The sequence below is a fragment of the Callospermophilus lateralis genome, unplaced genomic scaffold (assembly GCF_048772815.1).
Source record: "Callospermophilus lateralis isolate mCalLat2 unplaced genomic scaffold, mCalLat2.hap1 Scaffold_120, whole genome shotgun sequence".
NCBI lineage: Eukaryota > Metazoa > Chordata > Mammalia > Rodentia > Sciuridae > Callospermophilus > Callospermophilus lateralis.
This window is the reverse complement of record NW_027512320.1, coordinates 1,292,184-1,314,062: the sequence shown is the minus strand read 5'-3', so window position 1 is coordinate 1,314,062 and position 21,879 is coordinate 1,292,184. Positions and strand designations below refer to the sequence as shown.

Genomic DNA, 21,879 nt, shown 5'->3' with positions numbered 1-21,879 from the left:
TCTTTCTAATGCTTAGTTAACTATCAGGGATAGCTGGATACCGAAGATTATAGATGGCCATAAAATGCAAATATGTCTTTGTGTAAGTCTATTTTGTGCTGCTATAACAGAACACCTGAGACTGGATAGTTTATAAAGAACAGAGCTTTATTGCTTATCTTTCTGAAGGCTGGAAAGTTCAGGGCAAAGGCATGAGAATTTGGTAAGGCCATTATGTAGTGTCATCAAGGGGCAGAAGGGAAGGTAGAGGGCAAAAAAGAACAAGATGGCCAAACTGACCCTTTTATAAGGCACCAGTACCACTTCTGAGGGTGAGCCCTCCTAATCTAATCGGTTCTTAAAGATCCCATTGTTACACTGCAGTTAAATTTAACATGACTTTTGGAGGGAGCAAACATTCAAACCATAGCAGTCTTTAAGAATGGGAAAGGGCCAGTAAAGCTGTACTAACATCCTAGACATTTGTAAAGAAAACCCATTCATTTGATAGTTCAACGCCTACTGTGTGTTAGGCACTTTTCTAGATACAAAGTATGTATATAGAAGGAAACTTAAAACTTCTGTTTTCATGGGACTATTCTGTAACATGTTAAGTAGTTTCTCTTCATTTTCTACTTATTAAACTGATATCTATATCTAGTTATATTACTATATCTAGTTATATTACTCTGAAATGATTAGAATTGCTTAATTGCAGCATATTGTTAATACTTGTGAGCTAAATGAAGCCTTTATAAAGCCCTTATTCCCTGTAGAAGCTTTTGTGGTCACTATTAACTGAAAAACATAAACATATCATTAGTTTACAAGTTAGCTATTGATATTTCTGATTCTACTCCCCTCACAAGTATGTTCAATTCTTGTCTGTTTTCAACCCTTAATATCTTTAAAAAAAAACTTTGTAGAACAATTTACTGGCTTAATAATGGGACATTTAGATCATAATTACCATGGCAAAAAAGATTTTTATATGAAAAAATATGAGATCTTTTTTACCTATAGGATGCTTGAAGATGAAAACAAAATATGTAAATTAAAGAAACTCTTAAATGTCAGTTTTAAGTTAAACTATTGTCAGGTTTTTGTATTTAAAACTATTCCTTTCTTTTAACATGACATAACATGTCTAATATAATTTAGTTTTAAAATCATTTTTTTTTAATTTCTGGTTTTGTTTTTTGCTACTTCCTAGAGACAAATTTTTCTTCTTATTGTGTACACTTAAAGTCTACAAAGATTTTGATATATGTGATAAAATGTTTACTCAAGATAATTAACATATCCATCACCCTCCCAAGTTACCTTTAGTATAGTGAGGGCACCTAAAAGCTACTTCCTTCGCAGATTTCCAATATAAAATACAATATTAACAATTCTGATCAATACACAGTACATTCTGATAAAAAAAAATATATTAGGTCATAGAAAACCCTACATGATAACAGGTCCCATTCATTGTATGAATCTTCAGGCTGTCATTTGTTGTCACATCACTAAGTTACTGGTGTTTGTAAGTTAGCATTATATGAGTTCTCAAGAAGATATGACAGAGTGATGGCTATAAAAAGAATTGAGAAGTAGGGCTTATTCTTTTATGAATTCTATTGTTATATCATGTGCATGTGTGACTTTAACAACAAATTTCACCATTATGTACAACTAAAATACATCAATAAAAAATATGGAGACAAACAAAAAGCCAAATCATAAACCATGAAACAATGTCATTCACCACTGCAAAAAAAAAAAAAATTCTAATTACTATACAGGAATTTCTTCATCATATTTATAATTATGATGCAGAAATTAAGAGTGTCTAGGAAATCTTTACATTTTAAGTGATAAGTATCTAGTTTCAAGAAGCCTGTATACCCAGTATATTTCCCATTATATCAGTGGATTTGTATATCCGAGAGTCTTTATTTCATAGCTAAATATATTCGTATGTCCAAACATTTGTGTCCTAATATTTTTTAAAAATTTAATGTTTTATTTGTATTTTTTCTATCACTGAAGTTTGATTGATTTTAGATTCATGTATATACTTATCAAAGAGTTAAATTTGTGGCCAGAGAAATAAGAGAGAGTACCATGTTATCAGGGACACTGGGAGGTAATAAGAGTGAGTAGGGTGATCAGGAAAAGTAATCTCAGAGAAGGGTTTTAAGAGCTGTAACCGTATCTCATAAAATGTCTATCATTTATAATTGCTTTATAAAACTATTTGCTAAAAAGTCATCTTGGAGCAATTCTTTCATTTTTACTTTCCATCTTAAATTTTCCCCCAAGTCTCGCAGAATTCATGCTTTCTAATAATGCTAATTTTACTTCTTTGAGATGAGTTTTATTACTCTGAAATGATAGACTGTTTGTGGCCAGAGGCTTATTTCTAAAAGCAGAACATGGTGTATTCAAATTGAAATTGTCCTAATCCTTTATTTGAAATATTTATTTTTTTAGTGTTTAGCAAATTTGAACAAATGAAAAAAACAGTATCAGGACATTTGTGATCCATGATATGGGTATTCCTTCAATATCTAAGTTAAAGAAAATACATAGGCCTGCGATAGAACTGGAAACAGGAAATGGAAAGAGCAGTCAGGGAAGAATGTCAGATTCCCTTCACTTACCCCTGCAGTACCTGGTCTGTTCTATGTTCATTGTGCATTCTGTATACTGGTTTCTTTGCTTCTCTGGGCCCTGGTATAAATCTTGCTGGTCCTCAGTTGAAGCAGCTACTATTCGAAATGGAGAGGAATTCCAGAATCCAATTCCTTATGGAAGGATGTAATCGGCCCACTTGGACCCAGAATTAATCCTTGGTTCAATAAACTCCAGCCAGAGAAAACAGAAAGAGACCGTGTTATCAGGGACAGTGGGAGGTGGTAGGAGTGAGTAGGGTGATCAGGGGAAGCAATTCTCAGAGAAGGGAATTTCAGTACTATGACAGTATCTCATAAAATGTCTATTATTTATAATTGCTTTATAAAGCTATTTGCCAAAACGCAAACAAACAAAAAAACAAATCCATATTGTTAAGTTCCTAGAAGCTGGATCTTTGAACTTATCTGAAGGTAAGTTTAAGGTCAGCCTATCATAATGTTCTCTTGCCTTAATTCTCATATGACAATTGAGCCACTTCCACAAACAAAAAAGGTTACAAGCAGAAATAAATTTAGAATACACTATTTGCATGTTGAGCAAAGAAATCGAGAGGGGACAGCCATAGTTTACTGCTCTTCTTTGTAGTCTATTACTGTAGAAGCTTCCTTGGAGCATCCATCTTTTAGAAATGATACAATCCCATTGATTTAATAAAAACATGAGCCGCTATATTGTAGATGAGACAGAAAGCTGCTGCTAGAGTCATGAGCATATTCTTTTAGGCTGATTTCCAAATCAATTATTTTTTTTACTTCTAATTCCTCATGTATAATAATATGAGTAGATTAAATTTTTAACTAATTATGTAAATATTTCTAGGAAAAGTTAAATGTGGTTAAAATCAGAATCTAGATATCAGTATGTACTGCAGTAACACTAATTCTTATTTATTCATTTATATTTTTCCTATTTCCAAAAATACAATTTAACACCTTACAAGTAATCATAGAAGAGTAAAATTTAAATACATCTATTTAAGTTAGATAAGACTGAAGACTAACAGAAAGTAAGTATAATAAGAAGTTGTGAAAGCACTTTTTCTTCCTCAGCAGCCAAAATGAAGAGACATGCACAACTATGCAAATTATTATGTACAGGGTTTTAAGTTGTTCAGAAATTACATAATCATCCTAGGAAATAGGGAAGATGCTTTGGATCCACAGATAAATTAGTATTCCAGGGGCTCATATTTTGATGGAGTTATCAAACAATGACAAGGATCTTTGTTTTAAGAGACAAAAACTTGTTTTTCTTTGTTTGATCTCTTCTGTGTACAGTTTTTATTATTTGAATTGTTCAGATTCATTAATATCCTTCTCAAAGACAGTTATATTTCCTAGCACTGGACTTACTTAGCTCTCACATGAACTTTGAATCACTTGAAAAAATAAAAACTACAACTGAAAATACACTTAAAATATAAACTTTTTCTTCCTTCTATAAGGCTGTCTAGCAGAATAATATCACTTTCTTGTGTTAGAACTGGCCTCTGAGTTACATATCAAAAGGAGGGATGCTCCAGTTCCTGTCTATTTAATTCATCAAATAACCAAATTATCTTAAAAGATACGTCATGTGCTAAATTTAATGACTTAAAAGCAAGATTCTGGAGGGAATTTTAGGATTTGGTGTTTCGAATAATATTCCTTTTCTTAATTTCTTTTCTATTCCTCCATTTTTATAGAGTTGAAATCATAAAAGAGGGCACTAGACCAACCTTAGAAAACACGGAGAAAGATGGACAGGTTCTTGATACAGTGAGGACCTCTCTGTCTGTCTGCATTATGTGATTCATACAAAACTCCCAACAATCCAATCAGAGGGTAAAAACTATTATCCCTTCCCCATTTTTCAGACTTATAAGCAGGGAAATTGAGAGATTAAGATTTTCACACTGAGTTCTTCAGGTAATAAATGGCAGAATAGGAATTCAAAAGCAGAAAGATGAGTTTTAATGCTTGATTGCCTAACCACTACCATGGTACCTTTGGGCTGGGTAGAGTGCTTGAAGCAGACAGGAAGTTGGAGATGAGGGCATACAGCGTTAGTGCCACAAGGTGACCTGACTGAAAAAGATAGTAGCATTGATTGAGCTCGCATCCAAAAAGAACATCCCTTAGCAATATATGTCATTTTCCTGGGATTCTATAGACATTTAATGCATATAAAATACCTGCCACATAAAAAGTACTCAATAGTTGGTAGGTGTTTATTTATATCTATACATAATCTTGATTGCCAGGTCTTTTAGGCAGTGCCACCATCAGACTTTCTTCTCTCTTGGTAGTTACTGCCCAGAGTCACTAACAATTATCTGGACACTAAAAGAGCAAGAGTTCCTGAAATTTACCTTCTTTATTTGAAGTAGGCATGACTTGAAATCTCAGTATATGATTTGAAAAACAATATATATGCCATTATACTGGCAAATCCCCTTTTTGTCAAAATGTAAGACCCTATGTGTGTTATTTTATTGTTGGTAAAATTATCTCAGCAATGCATGTGGGTTCCTAGTCCAATTGATTATCTATTTTAGAAGTAGATCTCAAGTGTAGCAATAACATTACATTTCTAGTTTCCAGTGAGAGTTGCCAGTGAAAGACTTTATTTGCATTTGATATTTATTTGATATTTTCCAAATTATAAAAATGGAATGATTTTAGAATATATTTTAAAGTAAAAAAGTAAAGTTTGTAATCTGGGTGCTATAAAAAAGAACAAGATCCAAAATATGTCTTGTTTTAAGCCTGTGTTCCATTATTTAGCTTATATTTGCTATAGATTGTAAATCTACAGTCCACCCCCAACAAGCAGTAATTTGTGTGCTGGTCTGCTAATTAGGATGGTTATTTTCTGTTTTGTTGATGAGGCTTAAATAAATGTCGAGGGTACAGCCATGAAGATCTCCCAATTAGGCTTCACATTTGTAAAGCCCAACCCTTTTCCCTTTTGTGTGAAGATGACAGTTCTAACAGCAGCCCCAGCCTAACAGGACTCCAGGGAAAGGAGCCTCCTCTGGTTTTATTGAAAACAGGGCCAGTTGAGTCCAGTGAGAATACTGCCACTGGTCATGGTCCAGAGCAGTTTTAATCCTGACAATGTACTTACCTTCTTTCATCAATTTTATTTTAGAAAAGAATGCTAAATGCTGAGTGAACAATATTTAGACTATTAAGACTGTGATCTGAAGTTATTTTTAAAAAATTATAAAATTTTTGAAGAATAAGAAATTCTTTTAAATAATATGTAAAATTTATATAAATTTAAGGTTCTGCTCCATTTTAATAATATTAGCCATTCTTGACTTAGTCCGGCAATTACAGAATTATAGCATGTATTTATCTAAGTGTATGATACACACATGTGCACATGCACACACACACACACACACACACACACACAATTACACTAGTGAACAAGTATGCGAGCTGAGCTATATTACAAGTCAGAATTAACAGATGGATGGCCCTAAGCAAGGGAAAAAATCACTGCAACAAAATCTAGTGAAAGTGGAGGAGTGAAGCTTTTTGTTAAGCCCTATTAAAATCCTGGCATACATATCACTTTTAACTCTTTCATGTCTGGGAAAAATAACAATCTTCTTAGATTTTCTACCTGTTCTATCAGGTATGTAAAAGCTGCACAAGAAAATATGAATGGAAGATTATTTTCATTAATAATATGATATAATGCAATGTGCCTGTTAATAAATAGGTTTGGAATGTAGTCAGAATTTTAACTTAAACAGTGTTTACAAATAGAAATATGTGTAATAGTCATAATAGCAACTGATAAGAGCAAGTAAATTGGTGGACATATTTTTAATATAGTCATATGGACTAATATGAACTAGTTTGAGATATGAGCAGTTATCTTTTGAATGCATAAGGAATGTGTTTTCACCATAAAATATGATCTATGAGCTTTTTCATTTCTATCTACTGTGCCAGGTGCCATGCCCAATTAATGAATGAAACTTTGCTGTCTTTTTGAGTCTTTGTGTATTAGAATGATTTGTAAATCATTCTAATGGTTTTGTGGAATATAGGACAATAGCCATGAGCTCATTTTATAATTAATGAGTAGTATACTTTTATCTGTAAAAAATATGCTCTGAAGATAATTACTTTTTTGGTTTGCATAGATTTGTAAGGCATTTGAAAGCTATATTTTCATTGAACTTAAAAAGAAATCCCAATATGGTAGCATCTTTATAAATGTGAGAAGACATTTGTCTTATAGATGATCATATTTTAAAATGCTGAAAATGAACTTGCTTTCATGAAACTTATAGGAGCAAATGAAAATGTAGGTGTTTTCTTAAATTACTTAGTCCTAAGGATAAAACAAGATGAGGTATTCACACCTAATAGGGTGTGACTCATATTAATATATTTATGACAAACTTACTTCATAGGAATTCAGAGGATTCCAGGAATAATAGGTGCACAGATGAAATAATAGATTTCAGAAAATGATATACTTGTTTTGGGATCTTTGGAAAAATACAGTTCATTGAACAGCTTTTCTGGACTGGACAGTACAGAAAAGACATAGTCATAGTTTACAGAGGGAAGTAGCCACTTGCTTCTGACCAAGTAAAAAAAGTGATTGTAAATCACAAGGGGATAACTGTGTTGGAGTAGGTGACAGATAATTGAAAATAATACTTAACTTTGTAAAATAAGTTTATTTTTACAAAATAATACAAATAAGTTTGACTAAATCATAATTAGCAAATACATAAATAAATCAATCAATAAATAAATTTGTACTTTTAGCACTTCATTTACTTTGGCTCAATCGTGAGAACATTTGAAACTAAAATGCTGGATTAAAGTAATTAATTTGAAGAAGGCTTCAAATGGTAAACAATTGGCTGGGCACAGTGGTGCATGCCTGTAATTCCAGCAGCTTGGGAGGCTGAGACAGGAGGATCACAAGTTCAAAGCCAGCCTCAGGAAAAGTAAGGTGCTAAGCAACTCAGTGAGACCCTGTCTCTAAATAAAACAAAAAATAGGACTGGAATGTGGTTCAATGGGTGAGTGCCCCTGAGTTCAATCCCTGGTACAAAAAGAAAAAAGAGAGAGACAGAGAGAGAGAGAGAGAGAGAGAAATGATAAACATCTGAAATAAGTTAAATGAGTGTGTGTCTGTCAACAAATGCCCATTAAAAAGTACTGCCAAAGTGAAAGTACATTGCAGCAGTCTCCATCCCAAAGTCACTCTTTCACATAGGATATTTTTAGTCTAATGTATGTTAATGTCAGAGATTTTTGCAATTGATCTTTTGAGTCCACATTGAAAACTCTGAATACCATATTGTTAGTTAGAAAGTTATTTTCTCTGTTGTTTCTCTGTTGAAATAATATTAATTTCCAACAGGTCAAATTTGATTTTAGCTAAACCTGTTTGAAAAAAATAATAATAAAATCCATTATGGGTTACAAGGGTGCCATCTAGTGGAAATCATTAGTACTTTCATTAAAAGAAGAGCATTTACATTTATAGCGCCGTTTTAGAATAGTCTCTTAGAAACACAATAGGACACACATTGAGACATTTATATTGTCATAAAATTGTTCAAGAACATTCAATCAAATAAATAATTTAAAACTAAATATTCCTTCTAGTAACTCTGGGACGTCATTTTTTGTATGTTTAGCTCTACTAAATAATAACTGGCATATTAAAAAGAAATAATGAAAAATAATACTAATTATATAAACATATTTCATATATATTTTGAAATATTTTAAAATGTAACTCCCTTATGTTATAATCTTACCCTTCAAATTTATTGTCACAAACAACTATTATTTATTACAGAATCTTCCCAACAAAAATAAAGGTACTCAGTTTTTCCATTTAGTAAATTTAATGAATATTACCACTCTTTATGTGGAATCACAAAACTAATATTTTTCCTCCCTGTTTTTCATCCAGATTAGTTTTTGAAGTTTCTTTTTTTTAAACTAGTACCTCTTTAATTCTGATTAACAACAGCTCTCTATTTAAAAAAAAAAAAAACTAAATTTTGCAGACAAATTCTTATTTTCTCTCAGGCATCTTAGGATAAAGAAATGGCAATTTTCCTCTGGTTTTGTGTAGAGAAGTGCTTTTAAAGTTTGTCAGAGATCAATGTTAATGTTGATGAAAGGAAAAGAAAGTCATTTCTTTTGTAGAGGTTACTCCTGCTGCCTTTTACTGTCCCCTGAGAGGGAAATTGCCAGAAATGTCAATAGATATATAACTACAGGAGTATAATAGAATCTTATTATAATCTGAGCCTGATTTATATCTATACACATTGTTATATTTTCTAATACATAACATAAAACAGTAGAATGATACATAAATATCTTAAGTTAGCTTGTGCCCCCATGCCAATTACAAAATAGGGCTACTATATTTGCAGCCTTCTCTGAAAGTTCTTTATGGTTTTTCTAACATTGGAATATAATACTAGTCATTTCACAGAAATCTATTCCCTTTGTGGCTTTATCAGTGTCTCTGACATTTGTAATAAATGCTTTTAAAAACTGTTTATTATTTGATTCTGAGACCAAAATATCAGTGCAATGTTTGGTGAAATTTTGACTATATTCAACATACACACACACACACACACACACACATACATTTTAAATCTCTCTGTACCTATGTGTGATATCACACATGCACATATATACACTTAATATATTGATGTGATAAATTTGATAAGTAAAATATCTATAGTTGTTTTCCTAATCAAATATTTTTTAATCCTTTTTAAAAGCATAATTAATTAAAATGGTTGGCAATAATATGATTCTGTTGATTAATGCTGACTTCTGAATTATTTATCCCAGGTAGAAGTTCATCTTCAAATTAATTAATGAAGAAAACCAAATTCTGTGTTTTATTGAGAATATAAGACAAATGGACTTGACGTGTATAAGAACCCTTTTTTAAATGTTGAAATATTGAAACTCTGTCAACAAAAGTGAAATAGATTGCCATTTATCAAAGGTTTACTGACATATTTATTTATTTTGCTTTGAGAATGTTATTTATCAGTCTTGTAAAATTGTGTTTATACTGACCAATAATAATCTGGCCCTGAAAAATTACTGCAAGATCATTGGCAATATTTGCATTTTCAAATATTAAAGATCAAAAATTATGGAACAAAGTATTTTAAATATTATTGATATAATCACTTGTTATATAAACAGCCTTTAAAAGTTGTCTTAAAAATATTGTTTGCAGCCATATTTCTTGTACCCACTCAGGTGAATAATGAGACCTCCTGTGAGTAATGACCTTCTTTCCACCTATTAACACACTTCAATGACAGACCATCTTAGGGTACCCAGCACTGTTGCCATGGGGTGAATTTTATAAAGTCTCTGATCAACAGTGGAGAAATGAAACTAAAATACTTCATTTCCAGGATGGTTTTAAACTCCTAATCTCTGCTCAGTAAAAAGCTCTTTATAAATGGGGTTAGTTCTGATTTCTAGCATTCTGTCTAATAAAGGTATTTCTTTAGTCAAATACTGGAACAACTTAATATTAATTAAAATAAGCTTTTATTAATGTAATTAGTGGTGCAATATGGACAGAATAGACACACCATCCTGGAGTCTAGTTTAATTCAACTATCTAGTGACTATCTAGTGAATATCTAGTGACTGCTGATTGAAGGTTTTCAAGATCATTTACCTCTTTGTGGCTTCTGAGAACTTTCATTTACAAATTCAGAAAACCTTTCCTCCTTTGACCGTCGTATTCACTCTCCCTTTTACTTTTTTTTTTTCAAGAGACAAAATGTAATATATGTGCACAGTTTTATATATAATGCAGCATTACAACATTTAGGGCATTTACTCTTTTTTTGTACATTCAGTTATGTTTGAAACACTTGTTAAGGCTACAAAATAGAACATAGAAAAATAAACATGAATATATTCATGTATAAAAAGTGATATGATAAAGAATATAAAGTACTATTTTTCTTTCAACACTTCAAAATACATGTACTCTCCCTTTTACTTTTTTAACCATCACCCTCATCAGTTGTTAGAAAACACTTGGATGGTTTATGAACTTGAGCAACTTTCCTGAGCTCCCCAAGCCTCTTAGCCTTCAGGTCTATGACATGGTGATGATTATGTTCACTTCCATAGAATTATTGTGGATGTTATATACTGACAAAATTTGTTCTTCCAACACTCACTAGAAGTTTCATAAGTATGAGGTAATATTATTTCCATTCTATCAAATACAACAACAACCACCAGAAAAAAATAAAAAAGGAAGAATTAATGCCTATTATGTTTTAGAAGCAGTATGAATTAGACTGGTTGATAATACCCCTCAGCTCTTTTTTGCTGATAGTTTTTTTTTTGTTTCATTTTTCTTGCTTTCTTTAATCTTTGTGTTTCATTTTGAATAATTTGTATTGACCTGTTTTGAAATTCAGTGAGTCTTTCTTCAGTCTGTTGATGAGCTGATTAAAACAATTAAACTCTCCTATTCTGTTGTTTCTTTTTTCATATCATTTTCACTTTTTAAAAATAGGCTGATCTATCTATTCAGGTATGTTGTTTATCCTTATTATTCTTCTCATATCTCATAATGCTTAATTGAGTACTGGGCCCCATGGATACAAAAAATTGTTTACATCCAGAAATGGGCAAGATTCTTCTTCTGTAATGCTGTTAGTTTAAGAAGTTGAGTCTACCAGAAGTTGCACTGGATTTGGACTTTCTTGTTGATATCATTTCCTTCAGTGGGTTGCTGTCTTGTCCTTAAGGTGGAGCCTTGCCAGTGCAGTTACTAGGTTTTCTCAGTGTTCCTACTTCACTCTCAGCTATCAGCAGACCTTTTACATCTGAGGCACACTGGGCTAATGGGGACAGGGGGAACCTCTCCATGTTTTTCACCCTCCATAGCCGCTGTTTCCTTGTCCTGGCCGTAGGGCTTTTCTGTGCTGTATCCAGCTTCAGTCTTGGGGACTATGTTCCCCTTTATTTCAGGTGTAGAGTGTCTTAGTAGCCCTCTCCCTTCTCCCTGTGATAGACAAACTTCATCAGTCTGTATTTCATCCAGGGTGGATGAGAGTTACATGTACCTCCCTTGTGGAATAGACCTCTGCTTGGTATCAATGTAAAATCATTTGCTTAAAAGGGTTTCTTCTTCCTCTTAAGACACAGAGATTTTGCTTCTCTGTTGGATCTGAAGGAATGCTCAAAGAAATTGAGGCTTCCTACTTGTCGCTGAGCTTGTCACCTTCTGCATACCTGAACCAGTAAGGAAGCTCTTCAGTCTCCCATCTTCACCTCAGTCTTTCTTGTGAGCACTGGGTGGTGAGGTAGCCCAGTTAGCAAACAAAATTATGGACTTTTATCTTTGGAAAAGAGCCAAACTCCCCTTGTCTTTGAGATTCCCAGCTATTCCAAATTAACACATTGGCCCATACTTGGCCTCTAAGACTATTAAAATTTTAGCAGAGTTCTTCTTACCTGGTTATATGGCAGTTTTCTCTTTCCTTGTGCTTTGCAAATGGTGAAATTAGTCCTCTCTCCCATCTCTCTTTCGAAGAGATTGAAATATATGAAATTCAGTGTATTTGGTTACCTGGCAGCTCAGGAACCTGAGAGGCTCAAGAACAAACAATTAATTTTTTAGATTTTCCAGCCCTTTCTCATTGTCAGAGTGGGAGTGACATTCTCTTGCAGCTTTCTGCATTGCAGATGAAAGTGGAATTAGAAGCAAAAGAAATTAAAAGATAAGATTCTTGGTCTCAAGGGCTTGGTAAGATAGGAATGAACTGAACATGATATACTGATTTTATAAGGGAACATATACCAGGTAACCTTTGAGTGGTAGAAATAAAGTAAATAAAGCTGACAAAGAATAAGAAATCACTGTGATCTGGGAGAATTGGGAAAGGGTCCTCAACATGTCAGGACCACTTCAGAATCTTTTTACTGACCTAGCCTCATGTGACATTCACAATTTATTCTCATAGCACTTCATGCAGGTATTTTTGTCTTTGGATGAAAAATGCATAAGCTCAGAGATTTGTTTCAGACTTGGGGGTAAGCAAAGTGAAACTTTTGGACAACAGTTTGCCTCAACTCCAAATTAGGGGCAGTAGCAAAGATTACATCTACCTTCAATAATTCATGTATTAAAAACACCTTAATTTTATGAAGTATAAAAATTCCATTTTCTTCATTTTCTTGCTCATCTGTCTATATTCCTTATCTCCCCTATCTAACCCCAGCCCAAGAATTTAAATTTACCTTGTATTTTGCCTTATTTGTATTTGTCTGCCATCTAGTGATCAAAATTGTAACTGCAGATCACCTGGCCCTTGTTGCTTCTGGAAGACTTCTTTCACCTTTCTACAGTCTGATGATACACTTTCTGGAGACCATTATAGTGAAAAGAAAAAAAAAACATTTAGCTTTATTAATCAGCTAAACAAGACTTACTTCTTGAGGTTTCATCAGACATTGAGTTGTATGGTTTTGCAACTTAGTCTTACCCCTAAGGTTTTCTTATGATTTTTCTTTCATATAAAATAGTTTCTCGTCTCGTCTTCATCAGCCAACTTTATTTCATTCAATTTCTAGCTATATGTTTAACTTCTCTAGTAGGATTTTCTCTAATAATTTTCATCCCTTACTGATAGCCTTTCTTTTTCAATACATTTTTCCAAATCAAGTATTGACTTCATGAATTTTCATATATTCTAGATGTGTATTTTACATTTTCATGGAAGCAGAATTTAATTATATAGTTATGTGTGTTCAGAACCTAGTAGGAGTCTGATTGAGGATGTATGACATCTTGTTTCCTGTTTCATTTTAATCTTTTGTATCAAAGTGATATATATTCTTTATTTCATTTTTAAGAGTGTTTTTACATCCCCAAAATGTGCCTTTATTTTGTATAGTACTGGTTTCCAAGACAGTTGCTAATAGCACATCCTCTATGTAACTTGTGTTAGTATAACCCAGTGTTAGTCCAGAAACTTTTTATTATTTCAGTTTTACTAGATGAGCAGCTAAAGCAAGCACACTTCAGAAGATTCTATACCTCCTTACTTGATCCAAGAATTTACTATTGTTTGTAGTATGTAATTGCAGTTCTATATTGCTCAGTGTATAGACTAGTAATGCTATCTTTTCATTATTAAGAATGTTTCTATTTGACATTAATTATAACTAGCATTACATAATTACTTTAAATAATGTCTGATCAGTAATGTACATAAGTTTTCATATGCTGTCTGTTAAAGTCTTAATTGAATTACATTCATGCAATGAGAAGAGTAAGTTTTTAAATCTTACATTCAGGATTTTAGCATTTTTGTCTTGTGCTTTTTAATGTCTTCTGAAGAAGAAATATCTTTTTCATTTCTTTTATATGACTCATAGCATTGAAGAAAATAGCTTGCATGCTGTAGGTGCTTAGTGAATGTTTATAAAGGAAGAGATGCTAAGAGGCATGGCTTACTACCCTGCTTTCAGTAGGTTCTCAATTAAGATTTGATTAAGTAGCTTTTAATGTTATTCTTCATAATATGGACCTACAAGTCTAGGATATATTCCTTGCCTATCCCACCAAGTTCTCACTTGCTTGCTAGATCTATGACCTCCTCCACTTCCATATAACCACCATGAATTTAAATTTTTCCAGCCTTTTGCCTTTATAGAGTGTGTCTGCCATCTAGTGATCAAAAAGGTAACTGCACAGTTTAGTGGGCCCTTTGAGGAGTCCTGTGTACCAAGTTAATTCACAGCACACCACTTTCCCTGATGGTCCCACCATAGAGACTTTGTATGTATTGTTAATTACTACCATCATCTTATTAAAACCAGCTAACTGTTGAGAGCTCAACTCAAAAAATCTTTCAGAGAAAGACTTCCTTTGACCTCTCAGGTTAGGTCAAATTGCTTTTGTTGCAATCACAGCTTAGTACAAGTTAATTTTAGTCATAATTTTATGCTTATTTGTATGATTATTCACTTTAATTCATGTGTAATTTACTAGAAGGTAATACCCATGAGGGCAGAGAGTGTTCTTCTTTGTTCCTCTAGCATTAGCCCAGTACCTGGCACATGGAAGACACCTCTTTAATCTTTGTTGAAGGAATGAATATAACAATCATCTATACCTCATGGATCCTTAAAGTGCTTATATTAGTCAGTCAGTAGGGTATATTTTCTTACTAGTTGTTTAACTCATTGAATACTCAACAGAAACTACCTACTTTGTATGATACTCATTTACTCAGAAAACATTAACTGCCTACAACAAAGGGTAACTATTATCAAAAAGTAAAACTATGAATCATTTTATTTAGTTAATTATTGAGGAAACCAGTGAGATTATACAAAGGACAGTCCATAGGTCGTTGGAAATATTGAAATGCTAGCAGATGCAAAACTCACTAGTTCAGTTAGACAAAGGTTAACAGTCATAGAAAATTATTAATATATTAATCAGTTTTTTCTTTCTAATTATAATTATGTTTTGGAAATTGATCACAGTATACACTGTTTAATACCATTCCCATATAGAAGTGATGAACCCTGGTGTAGGTAGGAAATATGAAATCCTAATTCAGATGTGCTTATGAAGCCCACATTATGACTTTGATGCTACAGATTTTAGAAAAAAAAATAGTAGCTTCATTTAAAAAAAAGTTGGAATTGAAATAAAATCATCTACAATATATGAAGGAAGCTGTAGGATATAAAGTAAACTATTATCTAAGGATTTGGAACACAACAGAGAATGACATGGATTCGGTTTTCTGGTTTCTATTTTTGACTGTGTGTGACTTTGGGTAGATTATGAAGCCTATGTGGGTATTCTTCCAGATTTCTTGTACAGTCCTTTAGACACTAAGTGAGTGCTTAATGGAATAATTTAATTAATTCAATTATGTATTCCCAGGACCCAACCCTGTATATATGTGAGAATGCTTTGTAAAATACTCTGTATATTGTTATATATTTATTTTCTGATCATCCTCTTCTATTAGTTCTTAAATTCTAATGATACTAACAAATAGCAACATAAAGTCCCAGATTTCTTATAGTTTTGCTCATTTAGTTTTAATTTTGATTTCTTTCATCAAAAAGTTAAATGTAAGACCAACTGGCTGGCATAATGCCATATACGGGGTTCAATGCAATAATAATGCCTTGTCTTTAGAAATAAAGAATTGTATTATATTTTGTGAGTTGGGGGATGAAATATATTTTCCCCAAAGAAATAATGTTGTGAGTGGTGATTCTGCAAATTTTCACTTAACTCATAAACCTCCAACTTACAGTAAAGTAGTATGATAGTAAAGTGATACTATGGTTTTAGGTCATCCCCTTTATTTCTTTTTTTTTCTTTTGCAGTAGTAGGGATTAACTCAGGGCCTGGTATGGGCTAGGCAAGCACTCTACCACTGAGCTACATGCACCCTGGTCCCTCCCCAAATATATTTATAATCATCAGCCTTACAGGGAACTTAGAGGAGTAGAGAAGAATAGATCAGTGCTGTAGGTTGCAGAAACTTGCTTATTAATTTTGGGTACAATAAAGGCAGTTATCTGGGTTGGAAAATAAAAATGAGAAGACAGAAAATTATTTCTCTGTGGTTTTATGGCTGAAGTGTACACATTCATGTTGCCTGTCTCAAAAAATAGCATGCATTCTTAAGCAACTAAAACATACAGATTCTGGCCTTTAAATGTCATTTTCCACTTAGAAAAACTAGGAATCTTTTCTGAGGTTATGTCAAAGAACACAGGAACCAACTTTAAATAGCTACCACTGATGAAGGATGGGATAATTTTTTAAAGTTTTATTTTGAAATATTTCAAACGTGTAATAGTAGAGAGACACTTATTAATATTTCCCAGGTTTCTTTCATGTACTTTCAGTAACAGTCAACGCAGGGTCAGCTCATGCATGCTCCTTCTTCCACCACTGTATTATTTTGAAGTAGAAAACCAACAGTATATCGAGATGGGGATGTGGCTAAAGTGGTAATGTGCTCTCCTGGCACGTGTGAGGCCCAGGTTCGATCCTCAGCACCACATACCAACAAAGATGTTGTGTCCGCCGAAAACTAAAAAATAAATATTAAAAAATTCTCTCTCTCTCTCTCTCTCTCTCTCTCTCTCTCTCTCTCTCTCTCTCTCTCTCCCCCTCTCCCTCTCCCTCTCCCTCTCCCTCTCCCTCTGTGTGTGTGTGTGTGTGTGTGTCTCCTATGTTTTTTTAAAAAGAAAACCAACAGTATATTATTCTGTAAATGTTTCAGGTTCTATCTCTAAAAGATAAAGGCTATTTTTAAATCAAAATCATGGTGTAGCTAGGTGTGGTGGCACACACCTGTAATCCCTGTGGCTTGGGAGTCTGAGGCCAGGAGGTCACAAGTGTAAAGCCAGCTTCAGCAACTTAGCATGTGGCACTAAGCAACTTAGCGAGACCTTGTCTCAATATTTAAAAAATAAAAAAAGGGCTAGGGTGCTTAGTGGCTAGGCACCCCTGGGTTCAATCCCTGGTACTTGCTCACACACACACACACACACACACACACAAATTATGGTTTAAATTTTTAAAATGGGGCAGTTTGAACACCAAGAATAATAATAACTATGGTGTATTGAACCATATTAAATATATGTCATGCTTATAAAAAGTCCTTATGGCTCACTTTTAGAAATTGTTAGAGAACTAACTCATTACTCTAAAAATTGTTAATGAAATGAAACAGTTGGTGTTTTATCCTCTCTTTTCCCATGTACATTGCACTTTGGGATAGCTAAAGAAAGTTGTTCTTTAGAGAATGCCCTGAAATTAATATAGAAGGAATGCTCTAGAAAAGCATAATTCTGCAGTTCCTAAAGAAATGATGGATTTAGTCAGTGGTTATCATAAGTCATGAGAACTCTCAAAACCCCCAGAATCTCTGTAGAACCAGAACCTACATTTATCTTTTTATAAATTGCTAAAAGATTTATGTACACACTAAAGATTAAGAAGTACAGCTCTAAAATACTTGGTGTAGGGGAGGAGTATGAGCAAGGAATAAAAGAAAGACAAGTTAGGCAAATACTGATGATTATTAATACTGTGTGACAGGTGCATGGTGGAGGTAGAGTTGGTACTGAGTCAAACACACGTAAATCAAGGTCTGTGCAACTGTGTGCTTATGTGTGTTAAGTCCACTGATTTATTTTTCATTATTAGTTTGCAGAACTATTAAGTGTTGAGATGAATACCAACTTTTTTCTTTCATTTCTTCTTTCCTTGTTTGCCAAGTTACTGGGTAACCTTCAAAAACTTTCTTTTGAAAATGTTCCTAATAAAATCACATTGTTTCTTTAAAATTTACTAAAGATATTTGTTTTAAACTCTGAAAGTCATTTTATTGTTCAATTTCTTTGTAGGCACGCTTAAAAAGGCCTCTTAAGAGCCTTGATGGTGTTCTGTATGACGATGAGGAGGACGACATTGAAAGAGCAAGCAAGTAAGTCATGGAGTGTGGTGTCCTACCCAGGGCGTGGCTTGGTAGCATTGCCTTAGGCTACAAAGGATGTCTCAAAGAATGCACACTCCTGGAGCTCAGGTTTTACTCCCTTGCAGTGTCCTTCAGCAAAAGTAAACAGTGCTCTTGTCTTGGGACAGGAAAGAAAGACAGGCCTGAAATACCTTGTTCTTGGAAAGCAGCAATGTCTAGAGACTTTACTATCTTGGATGGTGATAAAGAAGACATAAAGATAAAGGTAAAGATAAAAATAAAGAAGACACCTAAATTAGGCTCTTACCCTTATGCTGAAAGGGGCAAGTTTAAATATGAGGAAAGGTTATAATCAAATTGAATTGAGTGAGACATTTTAGTACAGGATAATATCAGAATAGAAAAATTTAGTACAAATGTTAAAATCAATTATAATATTAGGCAAGGGAAATAATAGTGTAGACTTTAATAATTTTGATATATGGGAATGACAAAATAGTATTTCTCTACATTAAATAAATGTTTTATATAAAAATATGCATTTCTCTATAAAATAAGTGAGTAAATAGAAGGAAAACCATATAAAAATATTGAAAGTGAACTTGGACTATTACAACTTTCTAAGTGTTCATGCAAATATTTCTAAGGTAAAGGGCCCAAATCCCACAGGATTAAATGCTGTGAAAAGCCCTGCTGCTTCTAGATGGCTAAGGTACCATAAAGTTTTTGTTCTTAATGCATGTACTTAAATTTCCAGTACTTGAATTGGTGCATAAATAACTAAGAACAATTAGTTTGACCATGAACCAGTTATTGGTTTTGTGTTGTTCCACTGTGAACTGCTGCTATGAATTTAAAACCATCTCGTTGATTGAATGTGGTTGGTGAGCTGAGACACAGCATCTCACGGTGTCCACCTACTACTTCATGTTTTATTTTCTCCAGGTTATCTTCTGAAGATGGCGAGGAAGCTTCTACTTATTTTTATGAAAGTGATGACTCTGTTGAAACAAAAGCAAAGATTCCTTATCCAGGTGAAATGGACTTGATAGGAGAGATTCTCAACACACTGAGCACACATAGCTCAGATCAAGGAAAGCTGGCAGCTGCAAAGAGCTTGGATTTCTTTAGATCAATGGATGATATTGATTACAAACCTACAGTTAGTTGACCATTCAGCTTATAAAAGTAAATGAAAACATTCTTGCCCTTGCTGTGATTGACTGATCTTATAATCTTAGTTGGTGGAAGCATTTAACCTCTAAATAGGTGTTCAAACCTCAAAACTGGTATAATTTAATCACTAAGAATTATTTCTAATAATAAAATCCCTATATTTTCCCTTACACTTACCTAATTCTGGTGATTATTACTATTAATTGAATTTTTTGTCTGGAAGTAATTTTTTTTATATAATCTAATTTTATAATTGTCTTCTTTGGGGGAATTTTTAAAATGTTAAGTGTTTCTACCTTTTTATTTTACTTCCTGGGTTTTCAGAAAAGTATAATAAATGGATTTTTTGAGTCATTTTCCATCTTCTTACTTCCAAAATGAATGGTGTTTTAAACAAAATTGAACTAAAACTAGGCACAGTGTTGCACACCTGGAATCACAGCAGCTCAGGAGGCTGAGGCAGGAAGATTGTGAGTTCAAAGTCAGCCTCAGCAACTCAGGGAGGCCCACAGCAACTCTAACATTAAAAAAGGAGGGGGAGGGCTTTGGGGATGTGGCTTAGTGATTAAATGCCTCCAGGTTCAATTCCTGGTATTAAAAAAATTAAAAATAAAAACAATTGAATAAATGCTTTAAGTACATGAAGGATAATAGTATGAGCAATGGCAACCCTGTTCCGATTGTAAGAGACTCCAGAACTTGGCATGAATTATATAGTCTAGTTTGAATTTGACAGGTGACAATTATAAAGACATAGAGACCAAAGTCCATCACATTTCATTCCTGTTCATAGAATGATTTAGAGGTGTCAGAATAACTGTCAGTGCTATAATTTCCCCTGGGAAGAACTTCAAGTTGCCAGTCTTGAAAGATATGAACATTGATTTCAAAATGGAAAAAATGCTGCTAAAGTAATGCTGTGATCTTATTAAAAGTGTTCTGAATTTGTTATTCTTTCAGAATAAATCCAATGCTCCTAGTGAGAATAACCTGGCTCTCCTATGTGGTGGTTCTGGTGGTCAAACAGAGTGGAATCTCGGGAAGGATGATAGTGCTCTCCATGGTAAACACCTCCCTCCATCTCCCAGGAAGAGGGTTTCCTCTGGCTTGACAGATTCTCTCTTCATCCTAAAAGAGGAAAACAATAAAAAACACCTCAGTTCTGACAATTTGAGTAGCCCTACTGTGGTGGAAAAGCCAGATCTTACTGCAGGATTGAGTTTTCCAATAGCTGCCACTGAAGTATCCCAGAATGATAAAGGAAGAAGAGAAAAAAAAGAAACACTAAGCCAGATTTCAGATGATCTGCTTGTGCCCAGCCTTGGGCAACGTCCATCTACTTTCGTTCCTTGGGAGAAAGAAGGGAAGGTCAAAACAACTTCAGAAGATATTGGACTGCTCCAATGAAATAGTGTCATTATGTCACATGTCATCTGACTTCCCACAAGGTTTAACCATTTCAGAAGAAAATACAAGGGGAAACCAAGCTTAAGTCACCAATTAAGGGTCATTCACTTGCATCTAAGCTTCTATGGAAACATTTTGGGATTGCCTGAAATTTATGTAGTAAACAAAATCATTTGTAGGAATGATAACTCTTGGTACTATTTATTTATTTTTTATTTGGAACAAACATTTCCCCCACTTGTTCATCTTGTGGATATGTATGTTATCCATTGATTTTAACATGTAAAGTGAATTCTTCTACTGTGCTATTAAATCAGGTACTAGTTTGTATGTATGTCTAAAGTAAGTATTGAACATATGATTTCCCAGTATTTGGTGCTTAAATGCCATTCATTTATTTAAACTAAGTATGCATATATAATTCTTGCATATAACCAGTAGCCATTGTACTAATCTGGTTGAGCATGAACCTGATCAGGATGTCAAAACTAGCCTGAAACTGATGAAATTGTTAACCCAGTAATTGCCTTAATCTTAAAACTATATTAAGCATACTTTAATAATGTATGAAATTACATGTAAACTTTGAGAGCTAAGTTATTTGTCCTTCAGAGCAATAATGCCTTTTTCTATTCATCAATTTAAGATCAAAATTCATTTTTTAAGGCTCAAAAGCTCTCTTGTGGAAATATTTAATTTGCTTTTATAAGGACACTGTAGCCATGTTTTCCAAAAGGTATAAAGCTATAAATTTACCTTTCACTCAGTGAAATATATGAAGTGCTGAATTGCAATGTGAAGTTAATGACTTCTGTTTACAAATGAGACACATACAGCATTTTCAGTCTCTGTGTATGCCTTTGCTAGCTAGGGGTTCACTGAAAGAAGGCCAAATGCAATGTAAACTTGTCCAGACTAAAATTTTCTTTTTTCTTAGCTAATCTTTTTCCAACAAAATGCTTCATATCATTATCTCAGATTTATTTTTTTTCAAATAACTGATTTTGTATGTAGAAGTTTTAGATTTATAGAAAAATTGCAAAGACAGTGCAGAGAGTTCCCACAATAGCCCTGTACTCAGTTTCCTAGATTATTAACATCTCACT

The 21,879-nt window shown here is 33.4% G+C and overlaps 1 pseudogene; it reads left to right on the top strand.

Annotated features, from left to right (window-relative positions):
* The window catches only part of LOC143386711 (DENN domain-containing protein 1B-like), a 33,525-nt pseudogene extending 12,617 nt beyond the window's left edge, over window positions 1–20,908 (top strand).
* Window positions 20,909–21,879: the final 971 nt, after the last annotated feature.